Below are 26,708 nucleotides of genomic sequence, written 5' to 3' on the forward strand. Positions count from 1 at the left end.
GTGTTAAAAAACCCTCTCACCCAGATCCTTGCCTCATAAGCATGGAAGTCGTCATATCCAGTGGTGATACTTTTTATATCCCTATTGCCATCTCATGCCATAGACTATCAGTGGCCTCTTGGCTATTGGAAAGAGAGTCATTAGTGCCCTTGAATCTAATCAGAGCAGAGAGCCAATTACGAAAATCCCAGAACCAATTCATAAATCCCATTTTAAAGATTCTGTTTTTCAAGAACCCCTCCCAGTACCAAGCTTATTAATCAGAGTTCTCTAGGGAAACAGAACCAACAAAAGATATACGTAAATAGTATGAAATTTCATAAAATTGTCTCACATGACAATGGGGATGCACAAGTCCAAATTTCATAGGGCAGGCTGTAAACCAAGGACTCTGATGAAGGACCTTCATGAGTTACCAGAAGATGCTAGCTGTCTAAAGTAGAAATGGGAATTCTCTCGCTGCTGAAATTATTTCCCCTTTTAAGGCCTTCAGTTGATTGGATAAGAAGTCACTTATTGCTGAAGGCAATCTTCTCAGTTGATTGTAGATATAGTCAGCCATATATGCCATCAACTACGAATGATTAAAATCTGTGAAATGTCCTTGCATTACAATTAGCCCAGTGCTTGCTTGACCAAACAACTGGGCAGCATTGGTCCAGTTGATGCATTAGTTTCACCATCACATACCCCCACTTTGCATTTTTGTTGGTTAGTTTATTTTTGTTGGCTGCTTCATGATAATTTCTTTTTTCATTAGAAATAAGGATGGTACACCTTATAATGCAACTTCACAAAAGCAAGTTATTATTTATATAGCAGCTAATACTTATTTCAACATATATTTATGAAAAGTAATCTCTTCTTCTTCTTCTATTGTTATTGAGGAACCAGGAGGTTAAGTAGATGAATGCATAAAAAATTGCATTTAATGTTTATTTTAAAGTTACAATATGGCAAGCAAAGAGCCAAGTATTTTTTTTTTATCTGCCTCCTGAGCCTGTGGATAAAGGTGGTATTTTTTATGAGCATAACCTTGTAACCAGGGATGAGGGTGAAGCTGAGATGATGGGGGACATCAGAAAATAAGGACAAACTGATGTTAAAATACCCTCATGGATATGGAAATCATTTTTCAAATGGCAAGGATACCTGAATTTTCATGATTTCTCTGCATAAAAATGTATAGTGTTTATTATGTGGAAAACTAGTTTCATATATTCTTTTAAAAACTAGAGTAAATATGTAGGATCTAATTTTTTTTTTTCTGGTAGATACATTAACAGCTAACAAGTTGCAGGGATATTCAGTAGAACACTTAAGTCATAGTCCCACTTAGTTGCAGAAAGCCTGTTGTTAACAGAGATACTAGTAAAATCTATGATGTAAATTTGGTTGAATAGTTCAAAATTATGGTATTATATTCATCCTGCCTTCCTGTGTGTTTCAGAAGGAAATACATTTGCAGCACAGCTTGTGAGAAAATATTTATTATTTCAGCCTTATCTGCCAATTGATTGACATATTTTTTATATGACAAGGGGAAATGGATCCTGAGTGTCTGATATTAAATCCCTCACAGGGTTCCAAAATGTCAGTTGAATCTTAAGCTAAGCCATGTTCCTATGTGAGCTCCATAAAGGAATTGCTATACCTGTATATTGATTACCCACCTGTGGGAGAGTGCATTCCACTAGAAAGATAAACATCTTCCCAGGGTTCAATTCTTTGAAAGCAGGTATTTGTTCAAGTGAAGAAATCTAAAATTAATTTTTAAATGTTTTGAGCAGACCCAAACCCATCGCATGCTTTTCTAACTATTTTGTTACTATTCTGTGTGGTTAACCAAAGGAAAATATAATCTGGCTTAGTTTTCCTCACTTTTACTATTCCATCTATCATTTAATATGAAAATATACATGAAGACATCTTAACCTCAAAAATAATTGATCTCTTCAACTCTTATTACCTTCATCTCAGCTTTCTGAGACTCAAATTTCCAGGGCCACAGTAACATATATAATATGTACACTCAGAAATTCCAATCTGTGGCCGTCATCTCCTATTCTTTCAGTTTACAATCAGATAATTTTTTCTCTCACTACAATTATATTTTGATTTTTCATTGATTCATTGATTTATTATAAATTAATTCATTTGAAGAAACCAGATACCTATATTTGATAAGCACTCCAAGTTGTATGTTGAAAATACATTTAGAGTTGGTCAAACTTCATAATCTTAACAAGCTTTATGTAATGTGAGTATTTTCCAAGTAACTAAATGTTATGAATAGTAAGATGCTAAAATGATATATTTGCTGTGTACTGTAGGAGCAGAAAGGAAGGAACAGAAAATTCTGCCTGGAGTGTTTGAGGATAATTTAAAATGATATGAGCTCTGAGTTTAAACTGATATAGGTAAGAGAATCAGGAGGACATTGAGGACATTTGAGTTTTGGGTTCTATTACACTGCATCTGCAGACATAAAAGTTGAGACTGAAAATGTGCCCTGTGTTTAGATCATAAAGGGACATGTGTCCCATGTTTAGGATTAAAAATAACATGGTATATGGCAATCGTTAGTATTTTTCTTTAATTATCATTAATCAGAAGTGGAGTCATATTCAGGAAGGAGATGCAAATCAACATTTCTCACTGCCCTTCATATAACCTCATCCAACCTTCAAAAATGTTTTGCAGAAGTGTGAACCATAATACTTAGTGAATGATGGAATAAAGTTTCAAGTTAGACAGCATAATTATCATGTTGTTAAAACCCATTAATCAAAGTGAGTCTACATCCACCTTCTTGATTATTAAACAATAGAAATATTGAAAGACAGCTTCCCAATGAAATGAAAGGAAAAATGATGGTTTCTTCTCCCAAGAAATCATGTACTGGACTTCACTGTCAGTTAAGGCCATGCTGAAAATAGACATTGTAAGGAAATAATAATGTCAGAAACTTCATTTAAAATTATTAGTGCCATTTATCTGAATGCAAGTGTGGGTGTTTAAACACATATTAATTTATCTTTTGGATCTCTCTCCTTATAAATATATGTGTGTTGGGGTGTGTAGTGTGTGTGTGCAGATTATATATATATATATGTACTTAATATATAATATATATATATATTCTCTCTATATGTGCAATAAAATAAACTCATCTTACTGAATTAAGGTAAATGTGTCTTTTTCCTTAAGACCAAAGGAGAATAAATAATTAAAAATGGTGCTTGATTTTCTACCTTTGCCATCATAGCTGACATTTTCTAACTGATTAATTCTTAATGGTTATTAGTTTATATTTAAGTACATATATATACTTAAGTACATATATATACATATATATACGGAACTGAAACTTGTTCCGTGTTTTCTAAATACAATGTACATTATGCATCACAACTGTTTAAGAAAATATTTTAAGTACTTATTTACTTTACAGTATCCTCCTCTAGTTTGCAATATTTGTGAGGTTAAGGCCTTGCATTGACTAGTATTTTATCTGTGGGGTTCAGTTTGATGTACTAGCATATATTTAGCATTTGCCAAATAATGACTAAAATAAATTGGAAAAAAAAAATTCAAATATTGGTTCAAGTCCTTTATCAGCTATGTCACCTAATAAATTATCCCTGAATATCTCTGGGCTTCGGATGCTCAGGTCATATTTTCAGAGTTTTAGACAGGATGGAAACTAATTTCTCTTTTAAATATATAACCCTTTGATTCAATAAACGGCAATTTTGGCATCATATTTCCAAACTTTAGGAACCAAACTAAGTGATATTCCAGTCCTTAATCCTCTCCAGAGGAGAAAAAATGATTAACTGACTGGTAAGTTTAGGAGAAGGAACTGGCCATGAGTATAGTTGATGGCCGAGAGGATATGTTCTGCTCTGCTTTCTTAGTCTTGCACTAAAATGACCTGGGCAGGTTATTTCCCTGTGGGTGAAGGCCCACAATCGACATCTATATACTTCCTGTGATTAAGGAATTAAGTGTGTCTAACTCAAGCCACTTTATCAGCAATGGAGGTCATATTTTGATTTCCATTTTCCTCATTCTAACTATCTCTAATTTGGTTCTGAGCATTGGAGGGAAAAATAGGAGTGTTTATGAGCTTTAAAATCATAAGAATTAAACCATATTTAATTACCTATTGCTTCCTATTTTCAAACTTTTCAGATAAGCAGGAGAATACATTGAATATTTGTGTATGTATGGTTTTATATTTACAAGGACATTAAATCATTAATTATGTGCAAAATAAAACTTGTATACTGACAAACTCAATCTGTAACTATTGGGTTTTGGTTAATGTCCAAATTCCTTCAATGATACAGAGAAGAGAATGTATTATGAAAGTAAGAAAATTTCACAGTGGACATTTGCATATCTTTAAAAAGTTAAGAGTCATAAAGTTTAAACTTTAGAAAGTCCTCTTTTACAAGAGATGCTCTGTATATCCTTACATACCATATAAAAATACACATTCCTAATTGCTTTATGAAAGCTAAAATAGGAGTGAATTTTTTTCTTGCATTTTTGTAAACACAACTTTTATAGGAGTATAATATACATATAGAATACTTAAAGAGAGGTTCATATATCCACATGGAAAATTGCTTGTATCATTCCAAGCTGAATATTTTCACATAATCCACATCATGATCTAAACATAGAATATAGTCAGCCTCCCCAGGACTCCCCTTAGCCCAGCTTCCTGTCACTGACCCGATAGGGAGCCACTGACTTCTAAAACCATAGATCATTTCTGCTCAGTGTTATGGGATGAACTGTCTCCTCCCAAAAGATATGTTGAAGTCCTAACCCAGGGCTCCATGAATATGATCTTATTTGGGAATAGGGTCTTTGAAGATATGATGAGTTAAAATGAGGCCAAACTGGATTAGGGCAGGCCCTGTTTCCAAAAGGACTGGTGTCCTTGTAAGAAGAGGATATTTGGACACAGAGGCAGACAGAACTGAGAAGAAGGCCATGTGAATAGGGAAAAGGGAGAGACAGAAGTGATAAATCTACAATCCAGAAGATAGGAAGGGAGAAGGAAGGATACCCCCTACAGAACTCAGTGGGGGCATGGCCCTATCAAAACCTTGATTTAGGACTTCTGACCTCCAGAACTGTGAGACAGTTCATTTCTATTGTTTCAAGATCCCTAGTTGTGTTACTTTTTTATGGAAGACTTGGAAACTTATAACCCAGTTTTTTTCCCCTCTCTTAATTTTTTTTTAATGTTACATTAAAAAAAATATAAGAGGTCCCCACATACCTCTCACCCCCCTCACACCACTCCTCCCAAATCAATAACCTCTTTCATCATCATGGGACTTTCATTGCGTTTGGTGGGTCCATTTTGCAGCACTGCTGCCCCACATGCATAATAGTTTACATTGTAGTTTACACTCTCCCCCTGTCCACCCAGTGGGCTATGGCAGGGTATATGCTTATAAAATGAAACCAGTGCTCACTTCGGCAGCACATATACTAGAATTGGAAAGATACAGGGAGGATTAGCATGGCCCCTGCGCAAGGATGACACGCAAATTCGTGAAGCGTTCCATATTTAAAAAAAAAATAAAAATAAAAATAAAATGAAACCACATGGTGTAGGGCTAGTCTTTGCACCTGTATCCTTTCTCAATTCACCTGTCAGCTTCTTTTTTTTTTTTTTTAATTTTATTTTTAAAGAAGGTTTAGACTACATAAATGTTACATTGAAAATAGCGGAAATTCCCAATATACTCCACCACTCCCCTCTACCACACTTTTTCCCATTAAAACCATCTTTCATGAGTGTGGTATTTTTGTTACAATTAATGAACAGATAGTGAAGCATTGCTGCTAACCATGGTCTATAGTTCACATATGGTTTACACTTTCCACTGCACAATTTCATAGATTTTCACAAAATGTATAATGGCCTTGTTCCATCATTGCAACATCACGCAGAACAATTCCAATGTTCCAAAAATGTCCCATGTTACACCTATTCTTTCCTCTCTGTCCCCTTTGAAACTTTGGTGACCACTACTTTTATATCAGTGTTACAAGTTCTTCCATTACTGTAATAATAAGTCTACTTTAGTCTACTTTAGTCCATAGTTGCATTCCCTCCTTATGTTTGTTCATTTCTCATTCTTGAGGATTTGGTGATGGTGATGTCCATCAGCTTTGAATTGAGAAGGGGCTTAAATCCAATGGGGAAGATGGACAAAAATGTCTTGTTTGCAGTTTTATATACTTGCAGTTTGGGGATGGGTAGTGTCTTTCATCCTTTTGTTAGTTGTTCTGGGCAAATCTGATGAACTGGAGAGTATGTGTTGGTTTCAACTCTGCTGAGATTCAGGGCTAAACCAACACATGAACAGCCAGAAGATTTAAGTCTCTGGGACACTTATGTAATGGTTATAGTGCTAATTACAGGCTCAAGTAGAAGGAGTATAAAAACCACGTGTAGGAAAATTACAAATGACTCTAACTCCAGTACATTGGGGTATAGGTTATGTATTCCAAGGTAAGGCCCACTGACAATGTGCTGAGTTACTGGGGTTGTCTGCCCTGCATATAGTGTCTAGATGTCTCTAAGCCCTCAGTAGTCCTGCTTCAGGTACTGTTTGCTGTAGTAGTCAGTGAGATCCTTCTGAGATATGCATAAGCATAACCTCTGGAATGATCTCTCAACTCACTTTGAAATTTCTTAACTAATTTATATTTAATATTTCCCCCTTTAAGTCAAGGTCTTATTCCAAATGCATTGCTAGTTGGCACTTGGTAATAATCCCTTGTTGTCAGGGAGGCTTATCTCAGGGAGTCATGTCCCACACTGGGGGAAAGGTAGTGAGTTTATATGCTGTGTTTGACTTAGAAAGAGGTCAATTTGAGCAACAAGTAGGTTTTCAGAAGGTAACTTTTATGCAATGTATAATACTAGGCTGAGTTTCAATTTCACAAGAATGAGATTCGTAAGTACAATCATCAATATCAAGGGTCTGGCATAGTGGTCTGTCCTCCTTTGCTAGGCACTGCCCATATACTCTAGGGATTCTTGACACTCTATTAGAGAAGGTAGCAGGACTCCCCAGGATGTTAATTCAATATTCTTTCAGTTATTATGTGAGTATCCACCCAACAAGACAATCTCCCATGACCACTCCACTTGAACACATTCATATTCCATAGAGGTATGCACCAGGTATACCCCTCCCACACATCCTCCCACCACTGACACTCTGCACCATTGATCCTCCCCTGACACAAATGCTACCATTCTGCAATCCAAAACCTCTCCAAAAATAAAGCCAAATAAATAAATAAATAAATAAAAATAAAATAAAATTCTTCTTTTGCATTGTCTTTCATCACCGTAAGATCTGTTATCATTTATGTGCAGTGATAATTTCTTATGTAATATTCCCCCAGTGTCTTATTTTGTTTACATTATTTTCAAAGAAACTTTAGGTTACAGAAATGTCACATTGAAAATATATGGTATTTTAAAATATCCCATCTCCTTCCCCTCTCACATTTTCCCCTATTAATTACATCTTACATGACTACGGTACATTTGTTACAATTGGTGAACATATATTGAAACATTGCTACTAACCATGGTCAATAGGTAGCATTATGGTTTACATGTTGCACCATCCACATTTATAGGTTTTGGCAAAATGTATAATGGCCTGTATCTATCATTGCAAGATCATGCAGATCAATTCCGCTGCCCTAAAAATGTCCTATGGTCCATCTATTCTTCCTTCCCTCTCCCTTTGGAACCTATGGTAACCATTAAGTTTCAATTTTTGAAGAATAAGCTTCATAGTTACATGTATTAATATTGAGGACTTGACTTATTCACCTGCTTTCTTTTTTTAGACAAGGACTATGTTCTTCAGAGATACTTGCCTCTTAACTGAGAACAAAACAGGACTCCTCAGGATGAGAGTTTAATAATTTCTTATTTATGGGGTGGGTCCCTTCATCCAGGAATAACAATCTAAAAAGATGAACACTTTCATATTCCATAGATGCATGTCCCAGGTGTCCCATATCCCACATGATCCCCCAAGCCCTAACAATCTGCACCAGTAACCATCCCAGCCATATTAGCCAAAACAACATTACCACGATTGTAATTCTTACCACAGACCTACAAATCCCCAGAGTTCACCTGTTTCATCCTCCAGTCCTCCCTCCAGTTCCATGGATAGTCCAACCCAACCCCCAACCTACTCACCTAAACATTACAGCAGCATCGATCCCACTCATACCCCTGCACCACTATCACAACGTCCCCTGCCCAACCACCCCCTTATACCTTTTCATAGTTTCTGCAAAGTTTGCACCTCAGTTCTCCACCCTCTAATCCCCTTCTGTGTCCTGATAACCAATCTGCCAGACTATAGCTCTGTGCATCTGCTCAATTTGCTTAGGTCATATAAGTGAGGTCAGGTAATATTTGTCCTTCAGTGACTGACTTACTTTACTCAACATGTCTTCAAGATTAATCCATGTTGTCCTGTGTATTAATACTTCATTTATTCTAAAAGCTGAGTAATATTCCATTGTGTGTATATTCCACAATTCGCTTATCCATTCATCTGTTGATTGACACTTGTGTTACTTCCAACTTTCGGCAATTGCAAATGATGCCACTATGAACACTGATGTAGAAATATTTGTTCATGCCCCTGCTTTCAATTCTTTTTTGGGGGTATACACCTAGCAGTGCGGTTGCTAGATCATATGGCAGTTATATAGTTTAGCTTCCTGAGGAACCACAAAACCATCCTCCAAAATAGCTGCACCATTCTACATTCCCACCAGCAGTGGATGAGTGTTCCCTTTCCTCCACATCCTCTACAATACTAGTAGTTTACTGTTGCTTTTCTAGTAACTGCAGGTGTGCTGTAAGGTCTTCAATTTTAGCTGTTCCTTCTTTTTGATGTAAGTGTTTATGACTCTAAAATACCATCAGTACTGCTTTTGCTGCATTCCATAGTTTTGATATGTTGTGTTCTCGTTTAAATTTGTTTCAAGGTAGTTACTGATTTCTCTTGCAATTTCCTCCTTGATCCATGATTGTACAAGAGTGTGTTATTTAACTCCTATATCTTTGTGCCTATTTTAGTACTGTCACCTGTTAATTTTCAGCTTCCTTCTGTTGTGGTCAGAGAAATTACTTTATATAATTTCAGTTTTTATGAATTCATTGAATATTGTTCTGTGACCTAGCATGAGGTCTAGGAGAATGATCCACGTGTGTTCGAGAAGAATGTATATCCCACCATATTTGGGTTCAATGTTCAATATATGACTACTAGGCCTAGATCCTCTAACATATTATTAAATGTCTCTGTTTCTTTATTGGTCCTCTGTTGAGATGGTCTGTCTAATGATAATAATGGTGTATTAAAGACTCCCACTATAACTGTAAAGACATTTATTTCTCCCCTTAATTTTGTTTGCCTCATGTATTTTGGGGCACCCTGTTTTGGTAGATAAATGTTTAGGATTATTTATTCTTCTTGATATATTTCCCCTTTTATTAATATATAGTGTCCTTCTTCGTCTTTTACAATTGTTTTTCATTTAAAGTCTAGTTTGGCCTATATTAGTACAGCTACTCCTGTCCTTTTTGGATATTGTTTGCATGCAAAATCATTTTTCAACTATTCACTTACAATACCTTGCATCTTTGAGTCTAAGATGAGTTTCTTGTAGATGGCATATAGATGTCTCATATTACTTTTACCAGTTCTGCCAATCTGGGTCTTTTGATTGGAGAGTTTAATCCATTAACATGCAATGTTATTACTTTCAAGGCAGTACTTACATTAGTTATTTTTTCTTTAGGTTTATATATGTCACATTTTATTTCTCTTTTTATCTTTTTAGTTATTCTTACTAATAATCTTTTCAACATTCTTTGCCAAACCTCTCTCTCCTGTTTTCTCCTTTCAACCTATAGAACTCCCTTTAATATTTATTGAAGGGCAAGTTTCTTGCTGACAAATTCTCTTACTTTCTGTTTATCTTTGAATATTTTGAATTCTCCCTCATTTTTGAATGCCAGCTTTGCTGCATACAGAATTATTAGCTAACAGTTGTTGTTGTTGTTGTTTGTTGTTATTGTTTCTTTTAGCAACTTTACTATGTCACAAAACTGCCTTATGTCCATGGTTTTAGATGAAAAATCAGTGCTTAATCTTATGAAACTTCCCTTCTATGTGATGGATCTTTTTTCTCTTGCTGCTTTCAGTATTCCCTCTTTGTATTGAACATTTGAGGATTTTCTAATTATGTGTCTTAGGGTATGCTTGTTAGAATTTATAGTTTTTGGAGAGTGCTGCACTTCCTGGACATATGCACCCATGTATATCAAAAGAGTTTGGAAATTTTCAGCCATTATTTCCTCCAACACTCTTTCTGACCCTTTCCCTCTCTTTTCCTTCTTGGATGCCTATAATGCATACTTTTGTGCATTTCATATTGACATTCAAGTCCCTGATTCCCTGCTGAATTTTTTCTATCTTTTTACCTATCTGTTCTAGTTATCTGTCTGATTTCAGAAGTACTATCTTTGACATGACTCTTTCCTCTGTCTATTGAAATCTGCTTTTATATTCCTCCAGAGCATTTTTCTTTCCTTGCTTTGTGCTATTCATAACCATAAGGCCTGTTATCTTTTTACATATGTTACGATTTCTTCTGTATGATCCCCAAGTGTCTACATAATATCCTTTAGCTCTTCCTTTTCTTCGTAAAGTTGATTATATTTGTTTGGATAGCCTTGCTTAGCTGTTCCACATTCTGCATCTCCTCTGTTTTTTAGTTTGTTCATTAGACTGGGCCATGTCTTCCTGTTCCTTAGTATGACTTGTAACTTTTTGCTGGTTACTAGGCAACTGTTTTTCTTGAAGTGTTTATTCAGATTGTTAGCTTCTCTCTCTACTCTTTATTTTGGGTTACGTTTCCTCTTTGACACATAGTTCCACTTATTCTACATACTTGTAGTTGTCATTTTCTCTCTAAAAAAAACAATAAAATCATAGAAAAAGATAAAAGAGAAAAGAATAATAGTAATATATTTTTTAAAAAGATAGAAAAAGGAACCATAGAAGAGCCAGAGAGAAAAAATAATAAGCTTGAAAAATCATAAAAAATAAGGAAATAAGAATAAACAAGGTGGAATAAAAACTGAAACAAGAAAAAATAGAATAAATTAAGAGACTGGAAAGATGAGAAGAGAAGAGAAAACACACATACAAACCATGAAGATGAAAAAAAGAGAAGGTGGCATAAAAGAAAAGCAATGGAAGAGGGGGGAATGGAAGAAAGACAATTAATAAACAATCTAAGTAGATAAAAGGAAAAGAGAAAAAGCAAAAAACAAAAAGCAAAAACAAAAATAACCCAGGAAAAACGGTTTCCCACTTAGGCACCTAAAAGCCATCTCAGGTTGGCAGCTCCTCAGTCAATCACCCTTCAGCCTGCCCTGCACATGTAAGGTATCTGGTTTTAGAGAATAAAAGAAAAAGAAAAAAAGAACAATAAAAGATATAAAATAACAAATAAAAAACTTTTAAACATCTCTATCTATAAGTTCTCTGTCACAAGGTGCCAGCTGAGTGCCTGACAACCCACTGGATCACTCTCTGGATCTCTTCTCTTAGCTGATACTGGGGATTGAACCAGGGACCTGGTGTGAGTGAGGCAGGAGTTCACCCAATGAGCCACACACCCTCAAAAGGTTAGGTAGGCTTCTGAAAGCTTATCTCTCTCTCCCTTTCCTCTAACAGTTTGCCTGCTATCTGACTGGCTTCCTTCTCTTCCTGGCTGTTAGGCACCTGTCAGCCCTCCCCTCAATTACCTAATTCCTCTTTCTCCCAAAGCAGGTGGGTATGACAGCCTACTTGATCTGATTACCCTCCCCTCTGCCTGGGGCTATTTCAGTGCTGGATGGGGCTTTTTTTTCCCCTTTTCTTCTGACCACCCTATCTCCCTTTCTTCTTACACTTTTCTTTCTCTGAGTTTGCTGGGTGCTGGTTCCACACCTATTTGCTCTTTAGCTCCCCCCACAGATGGGTTTCTTTCTACCTCCACTTGCTGGGCTACCTACAGCTGAGATTCAAAGTGGGCTCAGCTGGCCAAATTCAAGAAGAGAACCCACTTTCTGCCCTCTACCATACCTCTCTTCCTCCCTGGCAGGAGGATCTTCTTTCCTCTCTCAGTTGGCTGCTGTGAGCTAGGGTTTACCCAGGCTATTGAGGGGATTTGTGCAGTTCCCAACCACAGGGATAAGTCATGGTTTTCAAAGTCTCTGTCACTCTGTCCCTCCACCTCCTGAATTATGTGCCACACTCCTCTGGTCTGCAGCTCCCCAAAGTAGCTTCAGATAGCATTTTGCATTTCTTCTGTTATTTTTTTGAGAAATTTGAGCAATACCTACCTACTGTGTTATCATCCTGGAAGTCCTCTGGAGTGAAGTCCTAAACAAAGGCTAAAGAGTGAGAATCTTTTCCTCCTGATGTGTTAACAAAAATCCCCTTTTAAGTGGGAATGCTGATCAGCCTGTGCATATGTTCCTATAGGGTCTGATACAACTGTGGCACATGACTGAGCAGACCCAAAAGGATGCCATCCCTGTTAACAAAGGGATTTGTCCAGGAACAGACGTGTGACCTAAACAGAGCCAAGGTATCTTTTCAGCATTTATAATGACTGGAGGAAAGGAGTATCTGTTTATTGTTGGTGTTGAATGGAGAACACTCATGAAAGAAAGGAAGAAAGAGAGGGGGGAGAGAGAGTGAGGGAAGGAAAGAGAAGAAAAGAAAAGGAAAAGAAAAGGAAAAAGAAAAAACCTAAAGGAACACAACTGGGGAGATAGCAAGTATAAGAATCCTGATGACATTGTTTCAAATCCTGAATAGAGCATTTCCTGAGTGCTGTACCATATACTCTAAAGTATATTATGATGAGACACATTCACTTTTCCCCTTATGATGGTTTGAATTGGATTTTTAACACCTCATCCAAAAGCATCCTGACTATCACATAGCTATTAAGATTGCTTGAAGTTTATTGCTTGAAGAAATGGAATAAAAATTTTGTTTTTAAGCACAGGACAAGTAGGGAGCTACCACCTTGTAGATTATTTAGGGATTATTGAAAGATTTTCTTTACTTCAACATTTCTTCCATTGTAAAAATATACATTTCATTTAGAAAGAGATGAGGAAGCTTTGGAGTAAGGTGGGAGGGAATAGTTCAGATATTAACCATATCTGTTTGTATGTTCGTTCATTTTTCATGCATGCCAACAATAATCCTCTGATACAGACTGGTATCTGGATTACAACAAAGCTTGGTAGAAAAGACCACTCCTTCTATTTGTGATAATGATGTGTTCCATTCTTGAAGTGATGAGGTAGATAAACAAATTCCATGTATGTGTTATGTATGATATAATGGGAAGTTTATGGGTTTTGGAGTCATATTATTTCTGCATTTAAAATTCTTCTTTATATATAGTCATTAAATATGTATCAGTTATAATAACAATGTTGCCTGGCAATGATTTTTATCATTATTTCAAAGATGAGGAAACTAACAACAAAGATTAATGGTTATGCTTTGATCTCAGAACTGGATGGTTTGGGAGTAGATGCTTATATTAGTCAGCCAAAAGGGTGCTAATGCAAAATACCAGAAATTTGTTGGCTTTTATTAAGGGTATTTATTTGGTTTCGAAGCTTACAGTTACAAGGCCAAAGAGTGTAAGTTACTTCCCTCACCAAAGTCTGTTGCCATGTGTGGGCGCAAGATGGCTGCCTGTCTCTGTGAGGGTTCAGTCTTCTTCTTCCTCCTAAGACTCCATGGTCCCAGCTTTTTCTAATATCACCTGTAGAGATGAGCATAAGGCTCATCTCTCTCCCTGGGGCACTTTTCTTTCTCGGCTTTCTTAGCAGTTCAGGGCTCCCATCTCTTAAGCTGCAAACTATCTGGTGAACAGCTTGGCTCTCTCCCTGGGGCTCCACTGTCTAAAACTAAAGTCTCCATGTTCTCCTTCTCTGTGAATTTATTTCCCTGTCTTTTAGTGAGCATTCATTTATGTAGCCCACAAAGGGGGTGAGGGGTTGGGGACTGAAACTGAGTTGACATAATGATGTGGTCAAATGAAATCCTAATCTTGATTTTAAAAAGTAAAAGTGAAATCTTTGAATCTAATACAATCTCATAGACCCAGAGAAACAGACAACTTGACAAACACAACCCAATATCTATTTTTGGACTTCATAAAAAATACCAAACTGTCACAATACTCAAATTAAACTAGCTTTTTTGTTTATTGTTTTTTTTTTTTATGGTTTATTTGTTTTTTGACCAGAATGTCAAGAAAAAAACTGTTATTTTGATGTTAATAAAGTATAAGAAAGGCCAATAATATTAAAAGCTTTCATAAGCCCTAATTGAGTAAACACAAAGTTGACTAGAAGAAGTTCACATTTTGAAACCTAAAGCAATAATAATGAGAACACCAGAAGAAAGAAAAGTTTATCTCATATATTTATGTATGCTTTATACCTTTTTGGGAACCACACAGCATCATAAAGAAACATTATCAGGATAGTTGCAAAATGAAAGAACACACTTTTCTTTTCAAGAGCTATTGCTAAAGTTTTTTGTTCTCTTAGTTTATTTTTACATATTTACTCAATCACAACATTCAGTCTATTCAGAAATCTGCACATAAATACAGAGAAAGTATTGCCTTAAATTAAAAGTTTTAATTGATATTTTCTTTTGGAGTTGCACACTGAATTTACATATAAAGTCAGAAATCTTTCCCCTTAATTGGTAATACAACAGCAATACCACAACTTATATTTTGCCATGATTTCTTTGGAGATGGTTATTATGTCTGTAGCATGAAGAATACAGCATAAATTAAAATAATGTCAAGAACATACTTTTTAATCCTAATCCCATTATGTTTATAAAATAATGTCCTACCAAAAAATCAAGGGTCAAACAAGAATGAAATAATAATTTATAAGAATGAGAAATAAGCTAACAATTCAAATCAGGCACGAGAATACTAATGTGATGTTAAAATCCATTAATCAAAATGAAAGTGTTCTGTGGATATATATATATTAACCACAGCATTAGTTACCATATAGAAATAAACATTCTCATAAGAATTTTAAGTGGTGGAAATTTGGAGAATATTTCTATGATTCCAACTTTTACATTGGTAAGTTAAAAAATCCATTTAAAATCCTTCTGTTTAAAGCCCAAGTGAGGCTTTTTTGTTTATAATATAAAAAGATAGTCTACTTTTTAGCTTACTCTCTGTAAAAATTATATAGACACAATTTCTGGAGAGTAGAATCATATTGTAATGCAAAATTACTAGTTGAGAGTTTGTGAGATTTGGATACTACTCTCAGTTGAGCCATTGATAATCACATTGCACAGATCTTGCATAGAAATTTCTCTCTGCCTTTGTTTCATAAGAGATTGCTTTAGTATCCTAGGCTGCTCAAGCAAATTTCACAAAAAAAGTTGACTTAAACATTGGGAATTTATTAGACCAAATCAAGTTATCATCAAGGCAATGCTTAATTTCCAAAGATGGTGGTGTTTTGGCACTAGCTTCTGACAATCCTTGGCTCCTCAGCCACATGGCAAAGCACATGGCAGCATATCCTGGTCTTTCCCTTCTCTTCTGGGTTTTGCTAAGTTCAGCTTCTTATTTCCTGTGGCTTTCTCTATCTTTGTCTGAATTTAATTTTCTTATAAAGCATTCCAATAAGAGGATTAAGACCCATCCTGAATGAGGTGTAACACACCTTGACTTCATCAAAAGTTCCTATGGGTTACAATAGGTTTGTACCCACAGGAATGGGATAAATATAAGAACATATTTTTCTGGGTTACACAACTTCAAACCACCATAGTGATAAAATAAGTTACAGGAAGATATTATAGAAAGACATATTTAAGAAATTTTGGGAACCCTAAGATATGTGTTTGCTTCTCTGGAATAATCAGAGATGAATTGTACACTTTAGGATCATAGCTATTGGGGATTGAATCATGTACTCCATATAAAACATGCTCAAATCTTAACCGGTGCTCCTAGCAAGTGTGAAAACATTTGTAAATAATACCTTTGAATATGTTAAAGTGTGGGCTCATTTATGAATATTTATTTAGTTGAGGCCACATTGAATCACTGTGGACCTTAGTCCGTATGGATGAAGTCTTATAAGCAAAGGAAATTAGATAAAGTAATCAGAATAAGCTAGAAGTCAGAGAAAGCCAAAAAGGACACTGAGGAGACCAATTGCCATATGATGGAGGCAGAAATGCAAGCCAAGGAATCTAAAGATTGCAGTAATCCATCCCCAAAATGCCACTGATTTTGGGGGAGACCTTGGATTTGCACTTCCAGCCTGAAAACTGTAAGGCAATAAATAACTGCTGTTAAAGGCAACCTTTTCTGCGGCATTTGTCATAGCAGCCCCGGCATTTCAAGATAGGGGTAATCATTTTTGTTTCTTTTTAATTCTGATGTTTTCAATCCTATGACCTCACATTTAAAAATGTACCCCAAGTTTCCATATGGTGTTATCAAGTGAGTGTGCAGTCCATGGAAATACAAAATAATTAGCTTGTGAATTTCTTGGGAATGTCACCTTCCTATCTGTATATTTTTCCCTGTTGCTTTTGTTGAAAACTTGGTAAACTTATCTTATACACACATAAGAATTCAATTAAAGTTTAAGTAGAAGCAATATCACTACTGCATTTATCTGTTGATCCTATAAACCAATATATTGATGCCATTTCTGGTTTGCTGACTGTAGCAAACAATGAAATATGTCAGTTCATGATTAGTGACAACTCTGAAAATTGGCATGACCAATCAATTTAAGTGGACACATGTGGCTCCTGATCACTTTTATGGATTATATATGTTCAGACATAATGTGTCTTTGGAAAATGCATTAGTATATTCCTTAACCTGTAGTTTTGGGAATTTTATCTCATGGATTGATGACTTACTAGATTGCCAGGCATTTATAAAAATCTCAAAATATTCTTTATGATTTGATATTTTTATACTTGATTTTAGTCAGAAAAAATAATTTTTGGAAAATATGAAATTCTTCTCTTTCTGTTTTAACGTATCCAGTTTTGGGCTGTTAAAATCCAGTATACATAATGAAAGTTAGAAATAACACTTATGGAATTGTATCAAATAGTTTTCTTAACATAAAAGACACATAGCAATATTTGATCACAAATTATCTTCTACCTCTTCATAATTAATTTTAAGGGGATGAATATCAAGTTTCAAAGAAGTATGGATGGTTATAACTAAACTTCAATCTAGTGAAATGAATTATGCAATGGGCAGAAAGTAAATTAAATTAATTTTTTAATTTAATTGATAATCAGTAATCATTTACCTTTTTCCAATCATTGAAATGAGGTTTTTCTACATTAAGTATAAAATAAGAAATATCAGTATCCACCAAAGAGTAGAAATTTCTATGCAGCATTAAAAAAATACATAGGAAAATCATGTAAGCAGAACAAACACACAGACATGTTTAAAAATCCTAAAATTATAATACAATAAAGAATACATGTTAGAATTTTTCTTCCTACAAAATAGTATGCATAACAACTTTATATGTGTACAAAGAATTTCATCAGAGCTACAAATTACAAATAAAATACTGAGGGATACTCATTTTCTCTCTTCTTTATAATCTATCTGGTTATAATTTATGAAATAGTAACCTGTAAAGTAAAATGAAACAAGCAACAGAAATAAGTAACAAACAAATTCTGCCTAGTATTCCCAATTTTCATTAATTCAATGAAAGTTGGGAGAAAAATCTAATCTTCATACCATGCTTATCTTAAAATTAGAAACTCATACAGCCCTTCCAAATTGGAAGCAGTGATCTTTTGGGGAGTATGGAAAAATAAGGAGGGAGAGGAGGTGAAAAGAGAGAATAAGGTAATTTACATGCTGTGATGGTTAGGCTGATGTGTCACCTCTGCCAGGTAATTGTGCACAGTTGTTTAGTCAGGCAAGCACTGGGCTAATTGTAATACAAGGACATTTATGGGCTTTAGTCATCAGTGAGTTTACTGCATAGATGGCTGATTACATCTATGATCAGCCGGGGAGATTGCTGTTAGCAATGGGTGATATTTTATCCAATCAGTTAAATGCCTTAAAAGGGGAAGAGATTTCAGCATTCAGAGAGAATTTTCCAGCTCATCTTTGTCTTTGGACAGCCAGCGTCTCCCAGAAACTCATTAAGGACCATCATTGGACTTTCATCAGAGTCCCTGGTTTGCAGCCTGCCTATAGAATCTGGACTTGTACATCCCCATAGTCATGTAGGAGACTCTTACAAAATCTCATACTGTTTACAGTTATCTCCTATTGATTCTGTTTCCCTAGAGAACCCTGACTAATATACATGCAAAAATAAGATTGTGACTAGGAGAGCAGTGACCTATGTAAAATATAAACCTCATTTCCTGTTCTAGTCAGTGTTCCTTGTCTATCTCTATGCCTTTCTTTCCTAAATATCACTGTTTTCTTTCAAGATATATATGTGCAGTCTTTCAATCTAAACTTGATCCATCAAAGGCTGTCAGATATGGGCATGCCCATAGTCAGGTTATGACTGGAAATCATAATCTACACAATTTGCCTTGTGGCCTTGTAATTGGCTACCTGAAAACAATCAAATGTATCAGCTAGAACAATCGCATATATCTGCTGGAAAACTTTCCTTATCTTAAGTGAACACACCAGTTTAAGCACATGTATTTAGATAGTTATTTTTTGGGGGAAGAAAATATAGGTGTATCCTGAGGTTTCTGAAATAAAGGTTGGGCTATATGGTTTTAGGACCAGAAAGTATAGAAATAATCAGATGGTGTGCCTTGCTTGTTTTATCTTGCTAAGTGCAGTGAAGTGAAAATCAATATTTGCTGACCCCTTTGAGAAAAACCTCAAATCTGAGTCTGTCAACAATTATTTAGCATTCCTAGCATTTTTACAGCTTTTTTCTCCCCTTCAGATTAAACTTAAAATGAAAAACTATTTTATATTTTCTAAATAGATTTTCTTCTTTTCTTAAAATAATTCATTTAAATGTTCAGATGACAATAAGTAACTTCAGGTCAGTGTTTTTACCCAATTCACATTTGTTAAATTCAGTTATGATAGCAGTATTATTGTCAGTGATACAAATAAACTATGGAACACAAGGTCAAACACTGGTTAGTCTGGAATATGGCTTAAAGTGACAGAGGATTTGGATAAATAAGAACTGGTGATGTAATAGCATAACTGAAAATTCATTGATTTAAAATATATACATATATATGTATAAGGAATAGGAAGAAACTAATTTAAATCCGTTCTGTGAATTCACACACTCTAAGGATTTGCAAAATATAAAAAAATAAATGGGTTGGATAAAAATAAAACATGAGATCCTTTGTATTCCCTTTAAATATAGCTCCTTTCAGAATGTTCAAAACTGCCTTTAAGTCATTCAAGTTCAAAGTAATGCTGTCCAAACAGTAGTCAAACCATGTCTCAAGTATTCAACTGGAAACATCTTTATGTAACTAGTCTCTTGATTCAAACTCTTGGCCTTCCAAAAATTGTCAGTCCCAGAAACAGTGCCTAGGTCTTATCTGTCTTTTAATTCTACCATATTTATCAAGATGGAAAATATAATCAGTTGATGTGTCTTGAATGGATCAAATAAAGCTATGATAACACACAAAATCATACAAGACAATCAGCTATTTTGTGGGTGGGTCCCTTCATACATATTTATAGTAATTGTGTATTTGTATCAAACATCCAACATTCATGGTATGTGTAAATTAAAAATAAATTTGAAGGAAAAATATTAGGAGGAAAATTATAAGTATACAGTACAAAGTTTAATATAAGGTAAAAATATTTCGTTAGTACTAATTTAACAAATATTTTAAGTATCTTATGGCAGATATTCTTCCTTTATTTTAACGTATATCAACAAGAAAATAATATTCAATAAAAATAAAGAAAAAGGTGTGACATGTTATTTCTCATTAAAAATATTAGGTAAGCCCTCTGTAAAGTCCAATATCACTAACAATGAAACAAATGCAAACTGAATCAATAAGATATTTTTATCCCTCATGTTGGCATCTGAGAGTATCAATATTTCTTTTTTTCTTTTTTAAAAATTTATTGAAATATACACTCATATATAAACATAGAATGTTTCTTAATGTTTATTTACTGTCAATACTAATTTCTCATTGCCAGGCATATATATTCAATTTTCTACATGGAAACTCCATTTGAAACAGTCACCTCAAATTCAACAGGTCCCTAAAAAACTCACAGTTTTTCACTAAATGACATCTTTAGTGTTTCTAGCACTGAATGGTATACTCTATGTGATTACAAAAGACAGATTGAGATATATCTTAACATCTCACTTTATTGCCAATCCTCATATTACAAGAACTACTAATTTTACTTAAGAAATTTCACTTAAATGTGTTTATTTCTCTTCTATTTGACCAAACCCAACCTAATATGCCACTGGTACTATTAACCAACACTACTGCTTTGCTTCCTGATTGATTTCCTGGTAATCCTTCCTTCCTAATTCTTACCACAACATACAGAAATGTCTTTTAACTTTTTTATTGTGCCAACATGAACAAAACATAAACTTTCCCATTTTTACCACTTTCAAGCATGCAATTTGTGGTAAAAATTCAATTCATAATGTTGTACCAAACATCACCAACAGCCAATACCAATTTTCCATCATCCTAAACAGGAACTCTGTACCCATTAAGTAGTAACCTTTCATTCTCCCTCCCTTCCTCCACACCAGAAACCTTTATCCTATTTTCTGTCTTGATTAATCATTCATATTTTCATAATTTCCTATGAGTGAAATTGCACAATATCAGTCCTTTTGTGTCTGGTTTATTTAATTCAACATGATATCTTCAAGTTTCATCCATGCTGTAACATGTATCAGAACTTCATTCATTTTTTCTGTTAAATAATATTCCATTGTCTGTACATACCACATCTGTTTATTCATTTACCTGTTGTTGGGCACTTGGGTTGCTTCTAGTTCTTGGCTATTGTAAATCATGCTACTATGAACATTGGCATACAGATATTTGAGACTCTGTTTTCAGTTCTTTTGGGTATATACCTAGAAATCCTAGAAGTGGGATTGCTGAACTATATGGCAATTCTGGTTAATTTTCGAGGAGCCATCCAATTGTTTCCCAAAGCAAAAACACCATTTTATATTCCCACCAGGTACATATGAGGATTCCTATTTCTCCATATCCTCACCAATACTTCTTTTTTCCTTTTCTTTGTTATGATGGTTGTGCAATGGTGTATATTTTATTTGCATTTATTTGCATTTCTCTTAGAGTTAATGATGTTGAACATCTTTTCTGTGCTTATTTTCCATTTGTATATCTTCTTTGGAGAAATGTCTCTTCTAGTCATTTCCCTGTTTTTCAATTGTTTTGTTTCTCTTTTTGTTTTTGAATTGAGCAGTCCTTAATGTATTGTGGATATTAATCCCTTAGTAGACATGTGGTTTCCATCTATTTTCTCCCACTCTGTACTTTGTCTTTTTTAATTTCTTGATAATGTCCTTTTATGTACAAATGTTTTAAATTTTGATGAAGTCCAATTTATCTATTTTTTCTTTTGATCCTCATGCTTTTAGTATAAAATCCAAGAATCCATTGCTTAATACATTGTCCTAAAGTTATTATCTTATGCTATTTTCTAATAGTTTTATAGTTTTAACTCTTATATTTAGGCTGTCCAGTCATTTAAGTTAATTTTTGTATTTGCTTTGAGATGGGGGTCCACTGTCATTCCTTTGTATGTACATATCTATTTTTCCCAGCACCATTTGTTGAAGAAATTATTTCTGCCCCAATGAGTGGACTTGGAACCAATTTGGTCATACATATGAGGGTTTATTTATGCCATTAGTTTATATGTCAGTTCTTTTATCAGTACCATGCTATTTTGATTAGTATATCTGTGTAATAAATTTTGAAACTGGAAAGTGTGAGTCCCCCAACTTTGTTCTTATATTTTCAGGATGTTTGTGGCTGGCTACTCAGGGCTTCTTGACTTTGTTATGAATTCGATGCTTGAATTTTCCATTTCTGTAAGCAGAAGTGTTTATTTTTTAAGGTAATACTGCTTATGGCAATTTTCTGCTTTAAACCTTCAATGGCTTATTAAGTAAGTATTTGATGAAGAGTCAAATACTTAACATAATTGTATAAAGCTATGGTCATTTTCTTTGTTCCTTCCCCTAAAGAAGCATTTCTTCTGACCTTTCTGTTCATCTCTGTTTTGCAAGCAAAATTAATCCGACTTAGAACATTAGACTACCTTCCTTTCTGTGTTGATGCATTCTGCAATTTTCTATTGTGGTAAAGGCAAAAAGAAAAACTAATCGTAGCAAAGCATCTGAGGGTTAGTGACTTTCAAGGAAGGACTAAAAAGTAATGATCGAGTCACTATAACACATTTCATCTTTTTTTTTCCTTAATGAATATTTCCAAAGCTGGACATACCTTTTTCTATTTGTATTTGTTCTTCTTAATGAGCCCTGCTCTGTAATTTATGATAATGTCAAATATTTTCTGTCATCGAGGGAAAACCTATTCAGTTATTGTACATATCTTCTAGCCTAACATTTGCTAACATTTTTAAATGTGCAAAACATATTAACTTTTAAAATAAAATTGATTCATTAAATTAATAGGAACGGTAAATTCCCAAATCTAGAAAGCATTTGACGACCTCTGCTAGTCTTAAAAAGCTAGAAAAATAGAATGGATGTAGCTCAAGTGGTTCAGCATCTGCTTCCCATATACAAGGTCCTGGGTTTGATCTCCATTGCCTGCTAAAAACAAAACAAACAAACAAATGAAAAAAACAATTTTCACTGGGGAGTGGATGTAGCTCAGTTGTTGAGTGCTGGCTTCCCATGTGAGGTCTTGGGTTCAATCCTCTGCCCTGGGACTTCCTTGAAAAAAAAAAAAGCTGGAGAGAAAAGTTAATGATAGCAATTGAAATGTCAATAATTCTATACTTTTCTGTTGACTTAATATATTTGAAGGAAAAAAGGCAAACGAGTTTTTTTGGAGTGGAAAGGAGTTTTTTTGGAGTGGATAAGGAGATTTATCTTACTACTTTTCAAAGTATCCAAGTTCATATGAATTTTGTTGCAGGAGGAAAGAGGTTGCTATTTGAATAAAGCACTTTAATGCCTGTATACCTGTTGATACCTGTGAACTAAATTGGTCACTATTATAATCTGGTCGTGTAGGAATTAATCAAAGTTTTTGCCCAGGAGATTATTATTAGTTTGAGATAGCCAGAAGTATGACTATCAATAAATTTACAGCCTCTAAATACCTGAGATTTTTTTCAAATCTCCCGGACTATAAGTCCTCTGTCATACTAACTGCCACTGGAATATGCCAAGATATCTTTTATGAAAAGGAGCCAATACTTTCCTTTTTCTTTTTTTCCACCAAAGATTTCTTAAAAATTAAAAGTGATTAGCCCATCCCCACTTCTTGATCCTATAGCTTTCATTAGACCTTATCCTTCAGATTAGATTGACATTCACAGAAAGATGGATACAAACACAGAAGTGCATTGGGTAAATAAATCTTGGCAAATTTTGTGGGTAATATGGCCTGTGCATAAATTCAAACTTATTCTATATCCAAGTATGCCTAGTACCCAGAAAACCAATTGAGAGTTATAAGTTCTATAGGCTTTGGATATTCAGGGAGGATACAAACTACATGTGTTAATTCAAGCTTACCTGGAATGTGGGGGATATGTGTTAATGCAAGACCTATCTGGTACTCAGATAAAACACTAGAAACTCTAAGAAACTAATAACAAAAAAAGGTCCTTTTGCATATAAGCACCATTTGACTCCCCACTCCTACATCCTCTGTATAAAAGGGACCCAAAAATCCTATTTGGGGCTTGGTTTTTATTAGGACAGGAGTCTGCTGAGCCTGGCTGACTGTTAATAAATCTTCCTTCTCAGCGTCTCGCATCCTAGACTTCAATACCACATACACCCGACTTCTCTCTGCTACAACATGGGGCTTTTTAAAATTTAATTTATTTTTTAAAGATACTTAGATTATATAAATGTCACATAAAAAATATAGGGGATAAAGCTTGACAAATTTGATAATGTAATATTCCATTATGTTGTAGAATAAAAGGTAACATCCAGTCTTAGATGCTGCCAGTCTTAGAATTCTGAATGACTAATCCCAAACCTGACCTCTCACTCTCTCTGGTATCTCCCACCTACACAGTGTTCCCTTTTCCAGTATTTCAGAACTGTGAATTCACAGCCCTCCTTAAAACTTCCCATTACCTATTAAAAGAAGTTTCACCTTTTGACTTTCTTATTTCCTGTTTCTTTGAGCAATGCCTCAGATTTGTGCTTCATGACTATGCATATTTTCTTTTCAACTTCCTGTGTTCAAAAGACTATATTAAGTTTCAAGAACAAAACTTAAGTGCCAGTTATTCCTCTTGTGAAGTAACTGCAACTTCAGAGACACACATTAATTTTCTTTTGTAATTCAATTAACCAATTGTGAGTTAAGGATCTTTCTCCTTTTCAAACGGCTCTAGTTTTGTCAGTTAGGAACAATAGGCCCCTCTCAACTTTTTTTTCCCTGAGATTATTTCAGCTCTTTTCTTCCTTATGCAAAGCCTCGATAAACTACAAGAGATGTTACAGGGACTATTGAATATTGCTCTTTTTGTTACTCAGAAATACTAGCAACTGATCAAATGCACCATCTCAGATTACATAATTTGATTTGAAATCGCCCTCCTGTTACAACACAGCTCCTGAAGTACAAGAGTTGGTGAGACCATGAGACCAAAGAACACACCTGTAGTGAGTCAGGTATAAGCTTTATTGGGACTTACCAAACAGGAGAGAATCTCTGAATGTAGCAGTTCAGAGAATTAAGCTAGCTCTCTGCAAAGAGATGAGAAAGTGAGGAGTAATATATAAGGGGTTTCAGAACAAGGACATTCCAAAGGGTATGAGATCATAGTTCCTGCTACGGTCACCTGAAGCATACATATGGGGTGTGGTGATGGTTTCACTATTCTTGTAGGAAGGACGTTTACCAAGGACGTTTACTGCTTTGGGAAGATTATAGTTTATGATAACTTCTATACATTCTCTTTCCTCTGGGGAAGGTTGTTAACCTTTAACTTATGTCTAGGCCATGCAGGTGGCTATGTGCTGAAGACTTGGGGGGCCCTGGGTTCCCACAATCCACCCCCACATAGCAGCCTACACTGACCATAGGACAAGTATTACATCCACATTCCACAGATTATTATGGCAGTGATCAGGAATATATACACAACATTGAACAGTATTGATGGCATAACTCCCACCATGTGACACAGTAAAACTATCTAAAGACATCCTATTTGTTAAAACTACCTTTTGTAGGCGGGTTGTTTATTCATTTAGTAAGAAAATTACTACTTTGGAGTCATTAATGACTTGAACAGTGTGATTGACTAAAGTCATTATGTGTTTTTCAGGCACAAAAATGGTCAATGGGTAGAACCATTGAGGTGGGGGGGGTGGGCGGCTGGGTTTATTTGCGTGTTCTCTTACAAGGGAAAACATAATTAAAAGTCTCTTGAAAGATTGTAGCTGAATCTCAGTCTTAAATGAGAAGGTCTTTTTCCAAACTTGTCTATGGGTCATATTCTGTCATGCCATCAAGGTGTTTAATGCAGGAGTTACAGCACAAAGAAGGCCAGTAACACCTGAGGATGGTAAGTCTGTGCAAACCCAACATTGGGTTCAACTGTGGGCATGGGCTGCCAAAGTCCACAGTGGAAAGGTATTGGTTAGGGTGCTATCGACAAAAAGAAAGGTGGTTACGGGTAGCAATAAAGAGTCTAACAATATACAAGCAACATTTCCATTAGTAGATAACAAAGTACCAGGTAGGGGAGTCTTATGAGGAGGCTTCCAATATTATACATTTTCCTCTTCTAAATTCTTTTAAAGTTTTCTCTCATGACCTCAAAAGCTAGGTTGGACATAAGGGGAGACACACATCAGGCCTCAGTTATTCGCTGTTCTGATTGACTGCCTATCTAACTTTGCCTGTCAGCTTCATAGAATCAATGGGGAGGCCTTTCTGTTTGGAGCTATCCAGGACTTCTGAGTTTGGAACTTCAAACTGGACCTCATGACCAGGGACTTTGTTGGGCTTTATTCCAATGAGTTGCTTTCTCTGTTTCCCATACTAACCTGCCTCAACTTCCCCCTCAGAGAGTTTGTACCCTTATTCTTAAGAGGGAGCTGAAAGGTGATGATCATTCTTCTGTAGCTGCTTCCTGCTGTTTAGAGGCTGTTGATCCTGCCTGATGAGGCATGAAACTCTCTGGTTATTCTACAGATGTTGAGGGAAGGTAGGTCTGGCACCGTGATCAGAACTAGATGAAATCCTTGTATGACTAATACC

General features: G+C 35.2%; 1 non-coding gene across 1 annotated transcript; it reads left to right on the forward strand.

Annotated features, from left to right (window-relative positions):
• Positions 1 to 5,493: 5,493 nt before the first annotated feature.
• LOC111765280 (U6 spliceosomal RNA) lies at positions 5,494 to 5,600 on the forward strand. The gene has a single exon (XR_002797668.2). It is a non-coding gene; the product is annotated as a U6 spliceosomal RNA (small nuclear RNA).
• Positions 5,601 to 26,708: the final 21,108 nt, after the last annotated feature.

The sequence above is a fragment of the Dasypus novemcinctus genome, chromosome 1, assembly GCF_030445035.2.
Source record: "Dasypus novemcinctus isolate mDasNov1 chromosome 1, mDasNov1.1.hap2, whole genome shotgun sequence".
Taxonomy (NCBI): Eukaryota; Metazoa; Chordata; class Mammalia; order Cingulata; family Dasypodidae; genus Dasypus; species Dasypus novemcinctus.